At 41.8% G+C, this 19,840-nt stretch overlaps 1 long non-coding RNA gene across 1 annotated transcript in view; it reads right to left on the bottom strand.

Moving 5' to 3' along the window:
• Window positions 1-19,840, bottom strand: part of LOC121927059 — a 106,960-nt gene that overhangs the window by 78,147 nt on the left and 8,973 nt on the right. The window contains exon 2 of the long non-coding RNA XR_006103128.1: window positions 15,084-15,163. This is a non-coding gene — a long non-coding RNA (uncharacterized LOC121927059). The remainder of the gene's footprint in view (window positions 1-15,083; window positions 15,164-19,840) is intronic.

A 19,840-nucleotide genomic window follows, 5' to 3' on the forward strand; every position in this document is an offset into this window, starting at 1 on the left:
TGCAGGTAAGAAATCTGAAGAATAATCGGAATGGGGAGGGCAGTTATGAAAGAACTAGAAAAGATCCTAATGAGTAAAGACATACAAGTAAGCAGTAAAGTTAGAAACGTACAAGCCATTATATATCTCATCACCATATACAGACGCTAAAGTTGGACAATGAAGAAAGCGGGTAAGAAGAAAATCAGTGCATTTGAGATGTGGTGCTAAGGAAGAATTCTGAGGATACCGTGAACAGCCAGAAAAACAAACAAATGGGTCCTTGAAGAGATCAAGCCTAAACTATTCCTGGAAGCTAAGATGATCCAACTGAGACTATGAGGAGCTGGCCTTGGTGGCCTAGCTTGACCCACATCCCTTATTCCTGCCCTCTTGGCACAAACCCAACATCTGGGCTCACAAACAAAGGAAGACTCACAAACCACGTGGTGGGGAAGCCCTTCTAAAATCTTTGTTTGGAACTCTCATTAGCATGCAGGACCTTTCCCCAAAACCTTTACCCTTTGAAGTCCTCAGATGAATGAAGGCCCCATTCATCACGCATATTTTGGCCATATCATGAGAAGGCATGATTCATTAGAAAAGACAATAATGCCAAGAAAGGTATAGTGCAGAAGAAAGGAGAATGCTGCATTCTAGATGGATATACTCAATCAGAGAGTTCAAGGGCATGAATTATCAGGACAAGAGCAAAGCAGGGGAAGTCAGGGCACCTTGGAAATGTCTCATCCACAGGGATGCCATATGTCAGGGTCAACTCAAGGGCAGCTAACAACAATAGTAAATGTATAAGCTTAAACTGATGTTACAGATATTATTGGAACTGCAGGCTGGCCTGCCTCTAATGTAACTATTTTGTAACTGAATGCTACTGGAAGATCCTGCTGGAATGTTGTGGAAAGTTCCATTAAGGTTATATGAGGAACCTGCAGCTGATGCCTCTTTATAACTGCTTGCTCTAAGTTTTCCCTTAATAAAACTTGGGATACTGATCCTTCACATTTCTGTGGATCTCTGAGTAAGGAGGCTCTTTGGGGAGGGGGGAGAGTCATCTCATTAGGAATTCCTACTTCAGTAGATGACTTGACCTGGCTCCATAAATGGAGCCATTTGGATCCCCATTCTCCAGCCATAAGGGGATCTGCATTGGTGGCATATGTAACAATGGGAGTGAAAATCAGGCCATTTTGGAGGCTTTTCCCCTCATTCATTTCCTTGTTAGTGTGGCCTGCAGCAAAACTGGTAACAGAGGGGCTCTACAGATTGGTAGGAAGGGGTGGCATTTCTGCTCCAGAAGCAGGCCATGGCAACCAGAAGCCTGCACATGGAGCAAAAAGAAGCCCTGGTAGAAGGGGCGCCATAACCACCATGGCAGAGCGTTATGATGCCTCTTGTGTGCAGTGCTGTTTGGGCACTGTACGAGTGATGTCACTGTGGTGAACCCTATGTAAATGGGCACATGCCAAGATGGCACTCCAGCAGAGGAAGAAGGGTTCAGAGCGTGTGAACGGTCAGCCCTTCTTCAGCCTTACTCCGCAGTCAGGCCAGCACAAAGTGCCAGTCTGTACTGCCTCTAAGTCAAAAGCTAGTTGCTGACTCAAAAACCTACATGCTTTTTCTGAAGATGCCAGCCACAGATGCTGGCGAAACATCAGGAAGAAACTTTTCTGGAACATGGCCACATAGCCCGAAAAACCCACAAAAAACTCTATATGCTTTTTATTGGTGTTATACTGGTATGAATTTCCATGCATGTATTTTCCCTTAAACTACAAAGCCTATAAAGTGTTTAAAGTTTCAAAACATCTTACTTCTTTATGGCTAAAACATAAATTAGATTTTTCACTCTTAAATTGTTGATAAAGCAACTTCTGTCTCCTTCCAAGCTTTTGTCCATGGGATGACAGTGACAGCCCATGATAAAGGGCAGATTCAGCTCAAGATCATAAGAAGAAATTCTCTTTGATTGTCAGACTTTCTGCAACTGAAATCTGATTTTGTTGAGCAAGGTAGAATCTTCCCCCATTCCCGCATACTACGGTACAAAACATGTTTTAAGCAATCAACTCATGTTTTATCTAGACTTAAATCCCCAAAAGAGGCTTCAGAAACTTTTGGTAAATTAAATAGGATAACGTTTGAGACAAATTAGCCTTCTGTCTGAAGGCAAAGAAGAGATTCTTATCATTATCAAGTTATTAACAAGAATAATTAGAATGCAAGAAATGGAATCTACCCTACCCATCAGTTTTTGAATCAAATCTAACTTCCTATATGAGACTGACCAGCTGTGGAGATTCTGGCAACTGCATCCACCCAGATTCTGAACACCTGGATCCCTAAAGGACATGCCCAGGCATTGTCTAGAAAGTAGAAATGACTAGGAAGTAATTTTCACACACACACACACACACACACACACACACACACACACACACACACACACATATATATATATCACTATTTTGAGACATTGTCAGGCATATTTTTATGTGGAGAGCTCAAAATAGCAATTCATTGATTAATCATATTCCCCAGGAGGCCTCTAAGAATCTTTTTTTTTCTGGTAGAATTTGTTTTTGGCTGGGGGAGGGGGTCTGCAGGCTTTGCCAGTAGTATGTGGCCCATAGGCAGCATGATTTCCATGCCTGGAACTTTAGACTTAAAGATCTACAAATCGTCATCCTGATGATACTTCTTAGCTTATCTCACTTTACTTCTCATCTTTCATTTTCATCTTTCATCAGTCACCTTCCAACTCTAAGCCGTCTTGGATGAAACTGATTATCTGGACCCATTTTAAACTGGCTTCAGAGCGGGATACGGAGTCGAGACTGCCATGATCTCTGTCTGGGCATCGACAGGGGAAGTGTGACCCTGTTGGTGCTCTTGGACATCTCAGCGGCCTCAGTGGTAATAGTTCTCTGGAGTTCCCCCCCCCCCTTTTAATACAAAGCTGTAATTACATTGTAGCTGGTTGAAGATCTTAAAACTCAATGGCAATATCCTATATCAAGAAAGTGAAGTGTTAAGCTATGTGCAGTTCTGTGTCTGCCCCTCACTTTTTCTTGCATTGGGCACAAGAGGCTATCCTCTAGCTCCTTTGTACTTCCACCTTCCCCCTGTCATACAACTGTCAAGCCTCCACTACTAGGAAAGAGCTAAGAAACTTAGGGGCTGTACATACAGCCCCTAAGGGGCGGTGGGACACAGCCCCTTTCCTAGCTGGATCAGGGCCATGGCAACCCCATGTCATAGCCCCGATCTGGCCTTTCGAGCTCCTTTTTGCACCCTCAAAAGGGTGCCATAGCTGTGTTGCCACGGCTATACAGTGCTCCTTCAGTGCTGCATCTTATGGATGCAGTGCTGTAGGAGCACCATGATGCCATGCACCATGTGAAGTGGCATGTGGCATCAGGGGACCCTGGGGGGCAGAGTCAGGTGTGCATTGTGAGGATGCTACACCCCGACTGCCCCCATGCTGGCCTTAATGGCCAGTGTGTATGGGGCCTTAATTATCTACTGAATTTTTATCTTGTCTTTCCTCCAAGGACGGGTAAATTGCTTACAAGCTTCACCTCCACCATTTTATCCTCACAACAACCATGTGAAGTACATTAGGCTGGAAGAAAGTGAATAACAAGAGGAAAACAGTTTTTTAAAAAACAATGAAACAAAATTGATGCCCGCCACCCCTAAAGCTCAGCAGTTTCTGGATTTGAGTTTGCTTGAATTCTTCTCCTGCCTTGAAATAACTGGAGTAGGAGTCCTGGTGGTGCAGTGGTTAAATGCTTGTACTGCAGCCACTCACTCAAAACCAAAAGGTTGCGAGTTCAATACCAGCAAAAGGGCTCAAGCTTGACTCAGGCTTGCATTCTTCTGAGGTCGCTAAAATGAGTACCCAGATTGTTGGGGGCAATTAGCTTACAGTTATAAACTGCTCAAACACTGTTAGTTCAGTATGAAGCGGTATATAAATGAAGCTGTTTGTTTTGTTTTGTCCAGCCTCCTATTGGGGTGTGTGCGTATTGGTGTCCTCAGATTTTGACTACTGTAAATTTATGTCAAAGGGAACACACAAGCCGATGAACAAAACCTACATGTGCAAAAATTGAAATGGGAACTTCTATTACTCTGTAAGGTAGTGACAATATACTGAAATTATTAATCAAACTTCTGTGAGAATAGTTTGTGTTTTCTCTTAAGTCTGGCTGCTGTACAGTATATGGACAGTGACATATCACAGGTTGTAAAAACAAGGCTGCAGAAACAGATTCAATGACATTTTGTCCATTAAAATTCAAAATGTTATACTATGTACTCTGCCTTCTTTACAATGTTAGATATATCTCTCCATTCATTTTTTTTAAAAAAATAACCACATATTAGATGTTGCAAATGATTTTCAAGCACTCATTTAAAGTCTTTACATTTTAAAAATTCAGCTGGTTCTTTATAAAATGTGGCTGCTTCTCAATTTAAAGCTTGCTTGAAGCTTTATGCACTGTAGCAACAAGTTAATAGCCATTTCGGTGTAACTGATATCAGGTTTATTCGTCTGCTTTTATTCAAATCGCTTTCCAAGCAGCCTTCTGTTTTCTAGTTTTGCTCTTAATCTGGGTGCATTATAACAGGAAATTCACAATTAGTGTTTATGGGAAGTTTGTTTGTTATATTTTGATTACAAACCCCCTCAAAATTTGCAATTTCCTACTTCAGTTTAGTGGAAAGAAACTAAGATCCAGAACACACTGCAGAAATAATCCCGTTTGAGACCACTTTAACTGACTTGGCTCAATGCTAGGGAATTTTGGGAACTTTAGTTTTGTGAGACATTTAGCCTTCTCTGTCAGAAAGCTCTGGAGCCACATTAAACTACAATTCCCAGGATTCCCTAGCAACAAGCCAAGGCACTTAAAGCAGTGTCAAACTGAATTATTTATGCAGTGTGTTTTGGACCTAAGATTAAAAAAAAAACCTTGGGAGAAAGCAAAACTAACTGCAGATAGAAGGTTTTATTTCAACCATGTGATATTCTAACATGTTTATATTTGAGGTCTCTACCTCTTTTTTTAATTACATGTGCCTCATCTTTAACAGCTGCACAGCAGCTAAGAATGGCATAATACAGTAGCTGCAAACAATAGTACCTACTGCATTTAGACAGTGTAGATACTTGACCATTTCATTTGACTTACTTTTGGTACAATTTACCAAAATGCACAAATTTATTGATAAATTTGGCAGAACAAATTTTAGATTAAAAACTTTCAAATATGGATGAAAACAAAATGCACAGATTTGGGCATCTTGAATTCATAACAATACCATTAGGGTCCTGTCTGCAGAAGTATCCAGGCCCCTGGGCTGCACTGAGCTCCCCCCCATTACTGTAGCCCTCTGTTTTGATATTAGGCAGCTGTTTACATGGGCCATCCATGGAGAGCTGTTAACTTTTGAGGTCAGAACAGGGTGCCTAGCTTCAGTCACATGGCTGGGCACTTTGTTCTGACTTCAGAGATCTGGAGGAACTGGAGACTTTTTTTTTAAACTGCTCTAAGAGGGGTATACCCTGGATTTGGTGCTGAATGGCCTGGATATTGTCCAGACTGTTCACACCAGCCTTGGGGAATTGAGTCCTGCATCACCTGGTCTCCCAAAGAAGAGAATGGGGAGTGGGCAGCCAGTTTATTTGGCCCACTCAGAAAGAGCTTAGGATGATGTTAAGAGAGGAATAGGCTCTGAATTAAGGAGTTAGATGAACAGGTTCAGGAGAAGAATTGTGGCATAGGCAATGCTACTCATTCCTGCTGCTCAACAGGAAACTCTGAAGTGTGGACAGAAATGGCACTGAGATATGTTCGGCATCTTACAAAGGATTAATAAAGGTTGGTGTAATACAGTCTGCCCTTCCCATATGCGGGGATTCCATTCTGCACCACACCACATATGGGGAAAAGAGTGTATGTTCAAGCCCCATAGAAAATAATGGGGTGTGTGTTCATATATGGTGTGCCTGAACATCAGAAATAGAATGAATGTATGAATGTTATGACTATTATCTGTTGGAAGACCACAATCTATATTAATCTCTTGAGTCTCCGGAAAATGAAATTTATACCTTTTGCAGTTCAGTTCTCCCGTAGATGTCTGGTTTTGTGATTTGACAGCACAACAAATCCTCAGTGTTTTCCAAAAGTATTAGGTAAACTGAAGAGTTCCAGCATCTTGCTAGGTATTGCTAGAAGGAGCAACATTATCTTGCCATTTTCAAGAAAATTAATAATTGAACTTAATCCCATTTGAGTTCTACACATGAGTCAGGTGAATACAGTAAAAAAATAAACCAACTATTGGGAATTGGAGGAGAGAACAATGACAGAAAACAAACTTGTTCATGTTTTCCTAGCCTTGGGTGTAAATATTCCACTACTAGGGAGAAGAACAGCTATAATCTTACAACAAAATATCAAAATACCAAGCCACAAAAATATCACAGCCATTTCAGCTATTCCTTATTTTGACAGTTTATTGTAAACTGTTGTTCGGTTTCATTTATACTTTGCCTAGCAACATTTCATAGCCTTGAGTCTGCAGATGGTGTGGGATTACAGTCTCTCTTATTTTATCTGACTTGACAAGAGATTAGGAGTGATGGGAGCTGTAGTTCAACATCACCTGAGAATGTAAGTTTGAGAAAGGCTGATAAAAATTCTAAACAGAATAAAAGAATAATGTATTTGAAAAAACTGAAAGGACATCTAGCTCTGTCTTACTTTTCCTTTCCAAGACAGTATGGGATATCTACCATTCCTGCATAGTTCAGCGGAGACCTAGTTTTATTGAAAAAGTTAAAACAATTTCTGGGTAGTACTACTTCAGACTTCAAATGGGAGATCAGAGAATTAATGGTTATCAGTACCAAAGTTTATTGTATGCAGAGATCTAGATGCTAAGGAGACACTGTAGTCTAGCCATGCTATTTTCCTGCATGGAGTTAATTGTTTGTATGGAGGAGTATTTAAATATGTCACTCTTCACCTGCAGTCTGCAGTCCTACAAGTCCAGGTTCATCAGTACATCGATAAGTAGGACATATACCAAGGATAGGCAGCTTGAGGCTTGCATGATGCCTACAAGACCATTTTTTAATCTCATGGTCCCTTAAGTGATTGGCCTAAAACTGGCCAGTTGCACACCCCAAAAGATTCTAGAGGATGTGATTGCTATTAGGGGACATTTTTTAGGCTCCTTAGGCCCATTACAAATGGGGATCCTAGCACGGACTCAGTCCGTACTAGGGTTAGAAAGGGGCGTCTCTTCCAGACGCCCCTAACCCTAATACGGACTGAGTCCGTATGAAATGGCGGCGGTCGTTCCACACGGCTGCCGCCATCTTGACGTAGCGGATGCGCTGCGTCCACACGGCGCACCCTGGAAATGACGCCATGCGTGCATGCTTCGGCACTTGTGGCGTCTCTTCCAGGGCACAGGAAGGAGCGCGATTTTCACGCTCCTTCTTTGCAGCGTCCAGGAACCGCGCCGTTTGGCTGCTGCAGATCCTGAATGCTGCAACCGGCGGTGGCAGCATACCGCTGTTTTTCGGGGGTCTGTAACCCACCTTAGTCTTTTCTTTAAAGTCTGAAGTGGCCTAAAATTGGAAGTCACTTTTCCAGGTGTGTATACTAGCGTATAGCAAAATCTGGGCCTTCATGGGCCAGAATAATGCCTTGGAGGAGCACCACCAAATAAAACCAAGAACCAATTATGGAGGAAAGGCCACAACTTTATTTAACAAGCAGCAAACAAGGTAGGGTTGGCCCAAAGCATGAGGTCAGGATCTGGAATATCAAACAACCCTCCGGTTGTCCAAGGAACCGAAATGCCTGGTCATGGCCAGGCTTCAGGATGACATAGGGGCTAAGAGAATGCCATCTTGCAGACATGCAACCAGCTGATCACATGTTCTCCCTCAAGCCCCTAGTCACTGGGAGGCGCTACCATGATGCGGCCCGCACAATGGTCACAATGCATGCCCTCAGTGCACCCGGGTCCCAAAGGACTCTCGATCCAGTGCTATGCAGCCCTGGAAACCACCCCCACCAGATCCATGACCTATGCTACTGCTCCCACAGTTGTGACAGGAAATACCACAAACCCTAGGGAGGGAGGGTTGGAGGGCTGAGCAAGAATGGCGCAGCTGCTCCAAGACACCTGGCCTTAAATAGGCCTAGTAAGGGGAGGAGCCGGATGGGAGGGAGCCCTGCCCCCAGGCCAGTCGACCAATCGGCTGCCTGGAGGACTGGAGCGACCAACGAGGGGGTCCTCCCACCTCCCAGAGCGTCCTGTCAGGAGGTGAAAGTCCCTCCTCTTCTCCTCCTGGCTGCCAATCACAGGCCCGCTCGCCCCAGCAAAGCATGCTGGGGTGCAATTGGGCCTGGTAGAGAACCATGGTTCTGCGTGCCTCCCAGCAGCAACAGAGCCTGCCAGATAAGTCAGGTGACTGTCTTTTCCTGGAGCAGCCTGGAGTATTCTTGCCCTGGAGCTGCCCTGATTATTCCCCCATTACCTTGGGCACTCCATTGTGATTCCAGGCAGCTGTCTGCATGCACGTTGATGCTGTGCTGGCTGCTGCTGCTGCAAGTCCTTCACTGTGAGGTTAGAATGAGGTTGCAGCATTGATAACATGGCTGGGTGCCTTGTTCTGACCTCAGAGTGAGTGATTCAGGGCTGTGGTAATCAGTGCAATGGGATCAGAGCAAACAGTGAGTTTTTTTTTTTAATTAAAAAATACAATTTTAGGAGGGGTATATGGCCAGTTTGGTGCTGAACTGTCTGGACAGTTTGCACCAGAACCTGAGACTGGGACTTGCCTTGTTAGAGCTAGTCACTATGAGAACTGGGAAGCAGAATGTTATATTTGGCTTTTGCAGACATGGCTATAAGCAGAGACTGTCTGTGTCAGAAAATAGTGTTTAAAGAGCAATTAATTAGAGATGACTTGATGAAAAAGAAGCAAACTGCATCCTCATTCTCCATCCCAGATCACGGTCAATCCTGGGAGAGAAAAATCTTTCTCATCCCCATATATGGCATCCACCAAAGCTCAAGCATGAGCAAAACCAATTGACCACAACATCTGGGAAACAACCAGACAACTCAACATGCTGACAAAGCAATATATGATCAATATATTATTACTTGATGCTTTCAAATTCTACAGGAGAACTTCATACCATTGGTAATGGTAGAACAAATGGATGGTAGAAACATTTCATCTCAAAAATTACTTTGACTCTAAGGAATTGGAACCTCTTCCAGAGAGAATGAAGATTATCGCACTGGGTTCTGAGAACGTTCTCATCACGTGATGAGAATGGAACACATTTGAGTATACCGCACGTATGTGTTCCAATCGGGTTCTCAGAATGTTTAAATGTGTTCCAAATGTGTTCCAGGAGGGTACAGATTGAATGTGTTCCCAGCGAGCTGAAACATGATGAGGACGTTCCAACAGAGGCGTGTGCAGTATTCTTATCCGTTCTCAAATCCGTTCTCTCATTCCTCCGTCTCCTGATTGGCTGAAAGAATGATAGGCAGGGAGGCAGGCAGGCAGGGAGGCAGGCAGGCGAGCTACTGCAGTGAGGGAAGGTGTGTGTGTGTGTGTGTGTGTGTGTGTGTGTGAGGGGGGGAAAGAAGGAGGGAGGGAAGGGAGGAAAGTTGGGACAAGGGAGAGAAGAGGAAAAGAGAGAAAGAGAGAGGGAAACAGGGGGCCAGAGCAGAGAGCAAGAGGGAGAAGGTCTGGCTGCTTCTGCGGGGGTGGGGTGGGGGTGGGGTGGGGGTCTGGTGTCATGTCCAGCGGGGCTCCTGTGCTGGCAGCCTGCAGGAAACAGGGATGGCAGGGATGCCCAGGACCTTCTCCTCTTTCCCTCCAGGAAGGAACCCACAAAAGCTCCTCTGTAGCACCACACAAAAGCAAGCAAACAACTCCCAGAATTCCATAGCAAAGAGCCAGACAAGAATTAAAGCGGGGAGGGATGTCATATTGAGGAGGGAGCAAGCTTGTTTTCTGCTGCTCCAGAGACTAGGACCCAGAGCAATGGATGCAAGCTCCAGGAAAAGAGATTCCATCTCAACATTAGGAGGAACTTCTTGACAGTAAGGGCTGTTGGACAGTGGAACAAACTCCCTCGGAGTGTAGTGGAGTCTCCCTCCTTGGAGGTCTTTAAACAGAGGCTGGATGGCCATCTGTCGGGGATGCTTTGATTGTGATTTCCTGCATGGCACAATGGGGTTGGACTGGATGGCCCTTGTTGTCTCTTCCAACTCTATGATTCTATGATTCAGTGAAGGCACACATTACATGTGCACACACACAGGAGGCAAAAGGGTGACAAGCAGCCAAAAAGGGGAATTGGGATGACAGCAGAGGACTCTTCTTTTCTAACCGGTTTAAAGAGCTGCTATGGCTGCCGGGGCTCTGCCCTTGGCCCAGTCCCTCCCTGGCAACTTGCTTTCCTTCGGCTTGATGAGACCTGCATGGAGCTCCTCCTTCTTCCCAGTCTTGCAAAGGAGGTTTGGGATGCAACTTGGAAGGCTCCTCCTGATCCCTCCTTCTTCCCTCCCCTCCCTCCCTCCTTCTTTCCCCCCTCTCTCTCTCACACACACACACCTTCCCTCACTGCAATCGCTCGCCTGCCTGCCTTCCTGCCTCCCTGCCTGTCATTCTTTCAGCCAATCAGGAGACGGAAGAATGAGAGAATGGATTTCTCTCGGCCTTGGTGGAATATGTTCTCGGAACGGTTTCAAGAAAAAGGAATTGCTGTGCGGTAAAATGCCATTCTGATCACGTTCTGATCACGTTCTAGTTTACTAATGCAGTAATATCCGTTCCAGGACCGTTTTCATCACGTGATATACGGAACGTTCTCAGAACGCAGTGCGATAATCTTCAATGATTCAGCATGTGAAAATGCTTAGATCTGTCAGTCCTAGCAATAGCAGCCTGAACTGTTCATTTCTTCAGGGATTTCAGCATGCAGTTGCTGGTTGAAATAAGATGTAAAAATTGCTGCTTTAAAATGAAAATACATTTGTACAATAATGGCAGGGCAGAAGTTGCAGTAGAGGAGAACACCAGAGAAAGATGACTGCTTATGACAGGAAGAAGAAATAGCTTCTTAGAATGTAAATTTACTTTCACTTCAAGAGTGGTTTCCAAATTATTCTTAAACACAGGAACTTTTGTTTGAAACACAGAACATCACAAATCAACCGGCTGATAAAGAGGATTATCAGAAATTCTTAATTATATATTCCTTGCTTTTTCAATTTAATCTAGGCACATGACATCTCTCTACCCACTGTAAGCATGATTTGGAAGAATGCCCAAACAAACCACAAGATAGGACTTTATCACACCACCTCTGGTGCCCGACTTAAATGAGTTACGCTGATTTTATAGAATGGACATTTCCTTCAAAACAGCTTCCTGTTGCCCCCAGTGTTGAATTTGGGCCTTGTAAATCACTTCAGCAGTCATTTTTTCCAATTTTGAAGCTTCTGATTTAGAAAGAAATGGCTGCTGAAGTGACGTATGGGGCCCAAATTCAACACTGGAGGCAACAGGAAGCTGTTTTGAAGGAAAAGTCCATGCGATAAAATCAGCATAACTTCTGAATTTGGCTCAGATTTGGAAGAGGTAAATTGGGCATCAGAGGTGGTACGATAAAGTCCAAAGACTGTGCCAGAGATTCAACTAAGAATCCTAACTCAAGGATACACTAGCTATAGGGGGTTAGGCACAAGCCTCTTCTGCTGGCAGATATCACCCTCAGCCATCAGAAATGCTCTTCTGCCTGCATAATCATCTTCTGCCAGCTCCTCTTTACTCTCCTAGCTAACATCTCCTGGTGCTCTAGCAGGTTTCCTTTAGAACCAGGGAGACCAAGAGCACAATTGAAAAGGAAAATTTATTTATCTGCAGCCATCTCCAGAGGAAACAAACTTCCAAATTCTGGAGACCTGATTTACAAGTGATCCAGTCTTTTATAATACTTTGATCAAAGAAAACTACAAATTACATTCACTGGATACCCATGTTAAACATACACACCCCTTTATACTCATTGGATACCCAATATACATTTTTCCATTCCTCGTGGGTACTGTCTATCAAATTGTTATCTCTATGTTTCCCTTGTATTGTCTCTAACTGGCTCTACATCATACCCTTTTATTTGGGATAACAACTTCAATCAGGAGCCATTTCAGGTTTTTTTTTTTACATTCCAGAGCAGAGGATTTGACCTGACCTGTTATCTGTTGTCCAGGTGACCCTTGCTCCCAATATTTCAGCACTATAATTCTCTGCTCCTGAGTATAGTAACATTTTCAATTTTAATCTCTCTTCTTCAGTGGAAGGCCAAAAAGTAAAGACAGAATGGGGGAAGGGAGGACCTAAGCTAGACCATATCTGAAACTGCAGCTCAGGAACATATCAATGGATTCCCTGGTAACCACACATGTAAGATGTAAATTCAATAGTATGCTCTTGCTTGTGTTCCCCATCAACTAGTATTGAGAGGCGTGGACCCTGATGCTGGAGATGATCTACCAGCCCTTGAGACAGCCAGCAGCTGACAGAAAAATTACAAAAAGAAACAGCTCAAAATATATGGGATTGCAAGTCTTTAAGTCTCCACTGTATATGAAAAGAGAGTGCACCTGTATCTTTCCCTTTAAAGGGGGGGGGGGGAAGAAACTTAGGAAAAGTGATTTTTGAGCTGAAAACAAGCAGAAGTGAAAGCCTTGATACCTATCTAGATATCTTTCCTCCCTCTTGGGTTTCAGTTCATCCCAGCTGATATTTCTTTTCATGTTGAGGATGGAAATACAAAACTTGATTCAATGTGTGAGCCTCACTTTCCACCTTCATCCCCCCACCTTTTCTGGTTGTATTGATGTATACTGTTTTATGCCCTTTCAAACATCCACAGACTGTTATTTCTGAAGAAGAAATGGAATCAGCATGTGACTAAAGCTTACATTGATGCCACTTGGCATTAATTTTTAAACACCTTCTTTCCTTTTATACTGTATTGCAAATTGAACTTTTAGCTATGTCTGAAAATAATAATATAGAGAAATATATTTGAAATCTTATTTACTCATACTGTATATGTGGATCTTTCCAAGGGAGACTTTAATAATTGATTTTTTTTAAAAAATGCAACATTTTAATAAATATTGGTTTCTTGATAAGAAAGAACAAAGAAAGCTTCTGCAAACTGGCACCTCCAGATGTTTTCAGATAGAACCTTCATCCCTGTTGGACTTCAGCTCCTAGACAAGGGCCTGCTGGTTGGAGATTATGAGTTATGAGCCAACAAATCTGGAGGCTGCCAGGATGGGAAAGGCTGAAATAGACAATTTAAAACCATCATGACCGTGATGACAAACAGTCTGAGCTGAAAGTAGCCTTAGTTATCTTGGCCATACTGCCTGGGGAATTCTGGGAGTGGTAGTTCAAAGAAGCAACATTTTCAAATTCTGTTCTACTCTGACAGGCAGCATCTGTCTACATTCTCCAGCAGTAATCTTTCCCATCACCTGCAGCTACTTCTGACCCTTTTTAGTGGAGATGTTAAGGTTTAAGCCCATGACCTTCTACATGATAAATACATGTTTCATCACTGACCTAGGGTCTTTCCTTTTCTTAAACCACTGATATGTAAAGAAAATTTTAAAAAGAATATATCTATATATAAATCAAAATTGTAAATTTTATTAAAAACAACAACAATACTTGAGACCTGTCCTTTTTTCTCCCAATGAACCTCACCCACTAACACTATCTCTTCCACTGAGATCAGAATTTTAAACTGATGCAGGTGAATGCCATAGCTCATTTTTGGCAAAGGGTAGATGTTTGGGGAGCACTGGTGTTATCCCCCTTAGGTGACCCCCCTTGCACCTCCTAGTGATGCCCCTGGCTGGTGTGAGTCCTGAGTTATGACCATTGGGCTGTTTCAGTGACCTTGTTACTTTAACACGCTGGTCTTTGTTCTAATTTAGGGCTTTCTGACTGTGGACTGTTTACTGCCTGATACCTCTTTGCTCCTCTACTCGGTTGCTGATTTTGGCACTTTGAATTCTGGGTCAGCTTTGAGAGTGGCACAGAGTCTTTTTAAATTTTTAGATATCAAGGGATGACTGTTTCATTTCAGATAATGCTTAGTATCCTCTGAGTTCGGATATAGTTTCTTGTTTCACATTGTCAAGCTCCTCTACGGACTCCATATGCCTTTAAAAAAAGCAGGATAGGGAAAAAAAGATCTTATAGAACAATCCTACTCACCTGAGGTGAGGGTTTCAATGAGGGAGAGTCCACTGCATTCAAAGCCTTAAAAACTCAACTAGGTGAAAGAAATCTGTGTACATACAACCAATGGTAATTGCCTACATTGGCCCCAGGGCTTGTACAGTTATATAATTATATCCTCATTGGAGAGATGTTAGGGAGAAAAGGCAACTGGGATTCTTCAAATTTTGGCCTCTATGAATTACTCCTCAAGTACATCATTCTAAAACTCTCCTCCATCCATGGAATACTGACGATGGGTCTTCTAAGACAATGAGGTTATCACTGGAGTCCTCTGCCTGTGGATCTTCCCCTTTTGCCTATGGATAGTGATGCCCACAGCATGCTATAGGGCTTCAACAGGTATCCCTAAGAGTGTGAGAGTGTTCCCCTAAGAAAGCATACAAATAGCTATGTATTGTCAAGAGATTCAGAATAATTAATTTATTGTAAACTGTGTATACTTTGGTTGAGATTAGCCATACTCAGCCTTCTTCTATTTCACTGTCTTGAAATGTTGTACAACAGCATTTTTCTATTTTAGAATTTCTTTTGAACTCTTTTGCAATTATGTCTTTTTCATAGCAACAAAATGGTTCAATTTCACACTGTACTTAAAAATGAAAGCAGCATCTAGTTACCCCACCACATTTATCTATGCTGTTTTCTCTTTCAATGAAATTACTTTCCATGAACCGTTACCACTAACATAATAGGATACTTATGGTCAAAACCATACCATATTCTGAAGAGCCAAGCACTTTCTTCTTTGGTTGTGTTTTTATTCAGGTTATTTGCAGCCTGCAATAATATGAATAAGAAAAAAAAGGTTAATTTTGTAAAACATGTCCAAAATGGGCAAGCAACAAGCCAGCTACTTATGTAAATGATTTGCCTTTTTACTATAAACATTTTCTTCTGTTCATGAGCCATTTCCACTAACCAGTGTTCAAAATTATGTTTTAAAAAGCATTTAAAATATACATAATATTTTGATACCATTTATCACTTATTTATTTAGTTGCCTTGTACATTCCCCATTTTCCATCATGGAAATGAAAATGTCATACATGGGTCTAACAGGGGGATCCCACTGAAGCTGGAAACATACCAAGGCCACCTTGGGTTCTGTGAAATAAATTGTATAATACAATCTTAAACCACACAGTTCTTCTAAATATGTGCCATTGAATTAGTTCTTGGGCAATTCTTATTCATTTCAGCTTTCTGAAAGGCAAGAAGTATAAATATGGACATAAATAAGAATCTAGCAGTGAAATCTTGTCTGCAGCCATGCTCAAACATAATGCAGGTATTGGTATTAATTAGTAGTATTAAGTAGTATTGAGTAACTTTACACAAAGGCAGCACAGAGAGAGTTTTCTATAAACAAACTCTCCAAAAGAGAGGACATGTTCTCAGAACTTGGACAGGTGCTCTATTAAATATGTGGGATTCCACTATGCTACATGCCTACATAGAGCCCCTTCACTTCTAGCCTATGAAGTCTGGGGGAGCAGATCAATCTTGTTCATGAATGTGAGCCTTTTTTTGTTGCTGGGCTACATCTCCTATTAAGTTGAGTGAATCATGTGCTTCAAGCAACAGATTGCTGAAGGTGGCCATACGCGGGTGCACTATATGTGGCTTTCAGCTTATGCTGAAAGCCACACTACAATACAATGAATGGTGTGCATGCCCATGGCAGGCACGCACGCATGCCACTGCACCCATGCCCCATTATATTCAGTGGGGCTCGCCTTATGCAGGGGAGTCCAGAACAGATCCCCCACTAAAGGCAAGGGTTCACTGTATACTTCCAGGATAGGTTGACGGCTGACCTTTGCTCTGTGGATCTGCCTGGTCGCAAATGCCTGGTGCTGGAGAAGAGCTCCTTAGAACTAGGCATTTAAGCCCAGCCCCTTTGTGGAAATCACTTGTCAGTTCTGCTCTTCATAGAATCTACTTTCTCCCTGTTTCACTCTCAAAATGAGATAGCAGATGGACAATAGTGGGTGGTGGTGACAGATATGGGTGATGGTGGCAGTGGTACTTTTCCTCTCAGTTTTGGCAGTGGGAGAGCTGTTTGTAGCCAGGTTGACAAAGTAGTTCTCTGGAATCTGCCCCGGACTTTGTCCAGCTACTTCTCCTTTTTCCATCCAAAGTCATGGTTGGCAGCAAGACCATCTTGCAAACAACTTGTTCTTTCAGACAGATGCTGATACAGGTTTATTGTTGTGGCAGCATTTATTATTCCTGAGACTCATTTTCAATTTGGCCTCATATTCTAAAAACAAAATGTATGAAGGATTATGCTTTCTCAGGCTAAAAAAAAAATCTTAACTTTAGTTGGACTTCTTTAGTCTAACGTTCTGCTTCCACAGTGTATAATCACATGTCTACTGGAAGTTCTTGAGATAGCAAGGCTAAAAGGCTGTCTATTTTCTCTGAGCCCTGAACATTGGTTCACCAGTGCCATGATGAATACTTACAGCTCTGCTGAACATGATCAGAAGACAGAGTTTGCTTCGGCCTGTTACAGACAGCCAAAATAAAGTTGCTTTGAGTCACAGTGGAGGTATGGTGTTTCAATGATGCATGAGTCCTAAGAGTCCAGAAGTCGCACCAAAGCCACGCTCCAGCCCTAAGGACTGGAGCGTGGCTTCTGGACTCTTAGGACTCATGCATCATTGAAACACCATACCTCCACTGTGACTCGAAGCAGCTTTATTTTGGCTGTCTGTAACAGGCCATAGGACATGAGTTTGAAGTAGGACTATTTCCTACAGAAGGACTAATGTACAGTAGAATGCTTGAAGATAAGACAGCACCTTTATTATTTTATATTAGACTCCCCCATTTAAATACTTAGTAAAAAGGTTTATTTAATGTAAACTTTCCTTATTTAGCTATAACTTATTTTAATTCCTGTGAGTTGGCTTGGAGTCTACAGTTTGCTTTTTCAAATATTTTAATTTCTAAAACCTTTTTAATGGTCACTGTTCCAATTGAAAATAGGAAAACAGATTTATGGTTTATGATAAGAGTTGTTTCTTAACTTGGTATTGGAAGGAACTTTGGGGGTACACATATTTATGCCTCATGATTTTAAATAAGAAAAGTATGAAAGACTGGACCAACTAAAAGAAGAGAGAACAAAGAAATAATAAAAGCTTTTGATCCTGTGATCAATCAATGTATTTGTCACTAAGACAATTATAAATTTTATGTTGTTTCAAAATAATTATGTTAAGACATGGATTGAAATTATGAAGGGCAGTTTCAATGGGAGAAATGATATTTGCCCCCTTTGAGGAGGAAAATGAATGTTTTACCTAAAATAATTTTTATATTTCAGAGAATACCTGTTTTGACAACTGACATATAATTTAAGAAATGGGAAAAAGACATAACTAAATTTGTATGACAAGGGAAAAAACGTGAGTTAGGTATAAAGTATTACAAGATGCAAAGGAGAGTGGAAGATTTGGTTTACTTGATTTGAAATTGTACCTTGTTGCCTGCTGTCTAGTTTGAACAAAAGAATGGGTAATGCTGAAAAACAAAAGAACATTAGAGTTGGAAGGACATGACCTGAGGTTTGGATGGCATAGATATTTATGGTACAATAAAGTTTAAAATGCCTTTTAAAATCACCTTGCAAGATGTGTCCTTTTGGAATAGATACAAACTCAGGTTATGTCCAAAAATGCCTTTATGTGTCTCAGCACAAGAAAGCTTTTTTTTTTTTTTACATAAGAAGCAACAGGTAAGGATGGATAGCCAAAGTACCATGGTGTTTAGGAGTTCCATCAAAGGAAGAGAGCAGGAAGAAGCAGAGGGACATACTTTTTAATGGTATTCTTATAAATACCAGAAAGATTTAAAGTGGAGAAACATATGCATGGTTTTGACAAAATTCTCAGAATTTGAAATGCAATTGTGCACAGATGATTTAATGTAATTACCAAATTGTATAAACCTTTGTTGAAATTTGAAATGGAAGAGTACCAAATTAAAGAATGTATGATAAAATGAGCTAAGAATTTTGGTTATAATATACAGATGGATTAATTGGAAAATATATGGTTATATTGCAATGCTGTTGCATGAACAAAGATGGAAGAATTCAGCATTATCTACCATGGAGGTGTGGTTGTTGAAATTAACAAATTTAAGAGAGATGGATAAGTTGTCTTGTTTGATTAGAGAAAGATCATTAGTGACATTTCTCTAGGACTGGAAACCCTTGATAAACTTTTTATGAAAAAAAGCAAATGATTTGGTACCTTTTCGTTTTGAAGATTAGAAAGAATACTTATTGAGAGAAAGGAACTTGTAATATTAGAGAGTGAGGTATGAATAACTATATGCATATATAACTGTTGAAAGAATGATTAGACATCACCTTCTTTCTTTTCTTTTTTTCTATCACTTTTTCTATTTCTTTTCACATTACTTTTGTAATAATGTATTTTATATTTTTAAAAAATGAATAAAAATAAAACAATCAATACAGAACCAATCCCTAATTTACGTAAAACTCCTAACAAAACTAGTAAAAAAGAACCAGTAAAATTATGGGAATTTCTTTTTGATTGAAATGGGATTATAAATATTAGGAAGAATCTGAAAACGTCTTTGCTGCTTTGTCAGCTAGTTTATCCTATACTGGGTTTGGCATAATATGCTAGAATCTTCCTGTTGTATGCTTTCACATTGTTTCTGACTTACAGCCATCCTAAAGTGAACCCATGATGGGGTTTTCTTGGCAAAATTTGTTTACTGGAGGTTTGCCTTTGCCTTCCTCTGGGACTGAAAGAGTTTGACTTGCTCAAGGTCATCCAATGGATTTCCATGGCTGAAAGGAGATTCAAACCCTGGTCTTCCAGTGTTCTAATACCAAACTCAAATCACTATACCACACTTGTTCTTACCATGGCGGGGTACAGACTGCCGCTTTGCGGCGGTCTGCCGCCACCGCCGGCAGGTCCGCGGGGGAGCCGGAGCCTTCAGACAGCGCGGCTCCCACGCGGACCGAAAAAGAAGCTCCAAAATGGAGCTTCTTTTTGAGTCGCGTTTGTGACGTAGCGAGGCGCCAGGGGCGCACTCGCTACGTCATAAAGGCTGTGACACGTACGGACGCTCAGCGTCCGATACGTAAAGATGGCGGCGCCCGTATGAACAGGGCGCCGCCATCTTGTACGTATTCAATACGTACTAGGGTTAGGGGGGTGCGGAAGCACCGCCCCTTCCTAACCCTAGTACGTATTGTATACGTACTATTTAGCGGTCTGTAACCCGCCCAAGTATCTTAGAAGGGGGAGACACCATCTTTTGCTGCTCTTTGCTGCGTTTGTCTCCCTGACTTTATTTTAGCTGGAGAAGCATTTTAGATAGTTTGGAGATAGTGTTTTCATATATTCATTCATTCATTTGGGTTTCTGCTCTACTTCTAGGTAAGCTATGTTCTTCTAT

The sequence above is a fragment of the Sceloporus undulatus genome, chromosome 3, assembly GCF_019175285.1.
Source record: "Sceloporus undulatus isolate JIND9_A2432 ecotype Alabama chromosome 3, SceUnd_v1.1, whole genome shotgun sequence".
Lineage (NCBI taxonomy): Eukaryota > Metazoa > Chordata > Lepidosauria > Squamata > Phrynosomatidae > Sceloporus > Sceloporus undulatus.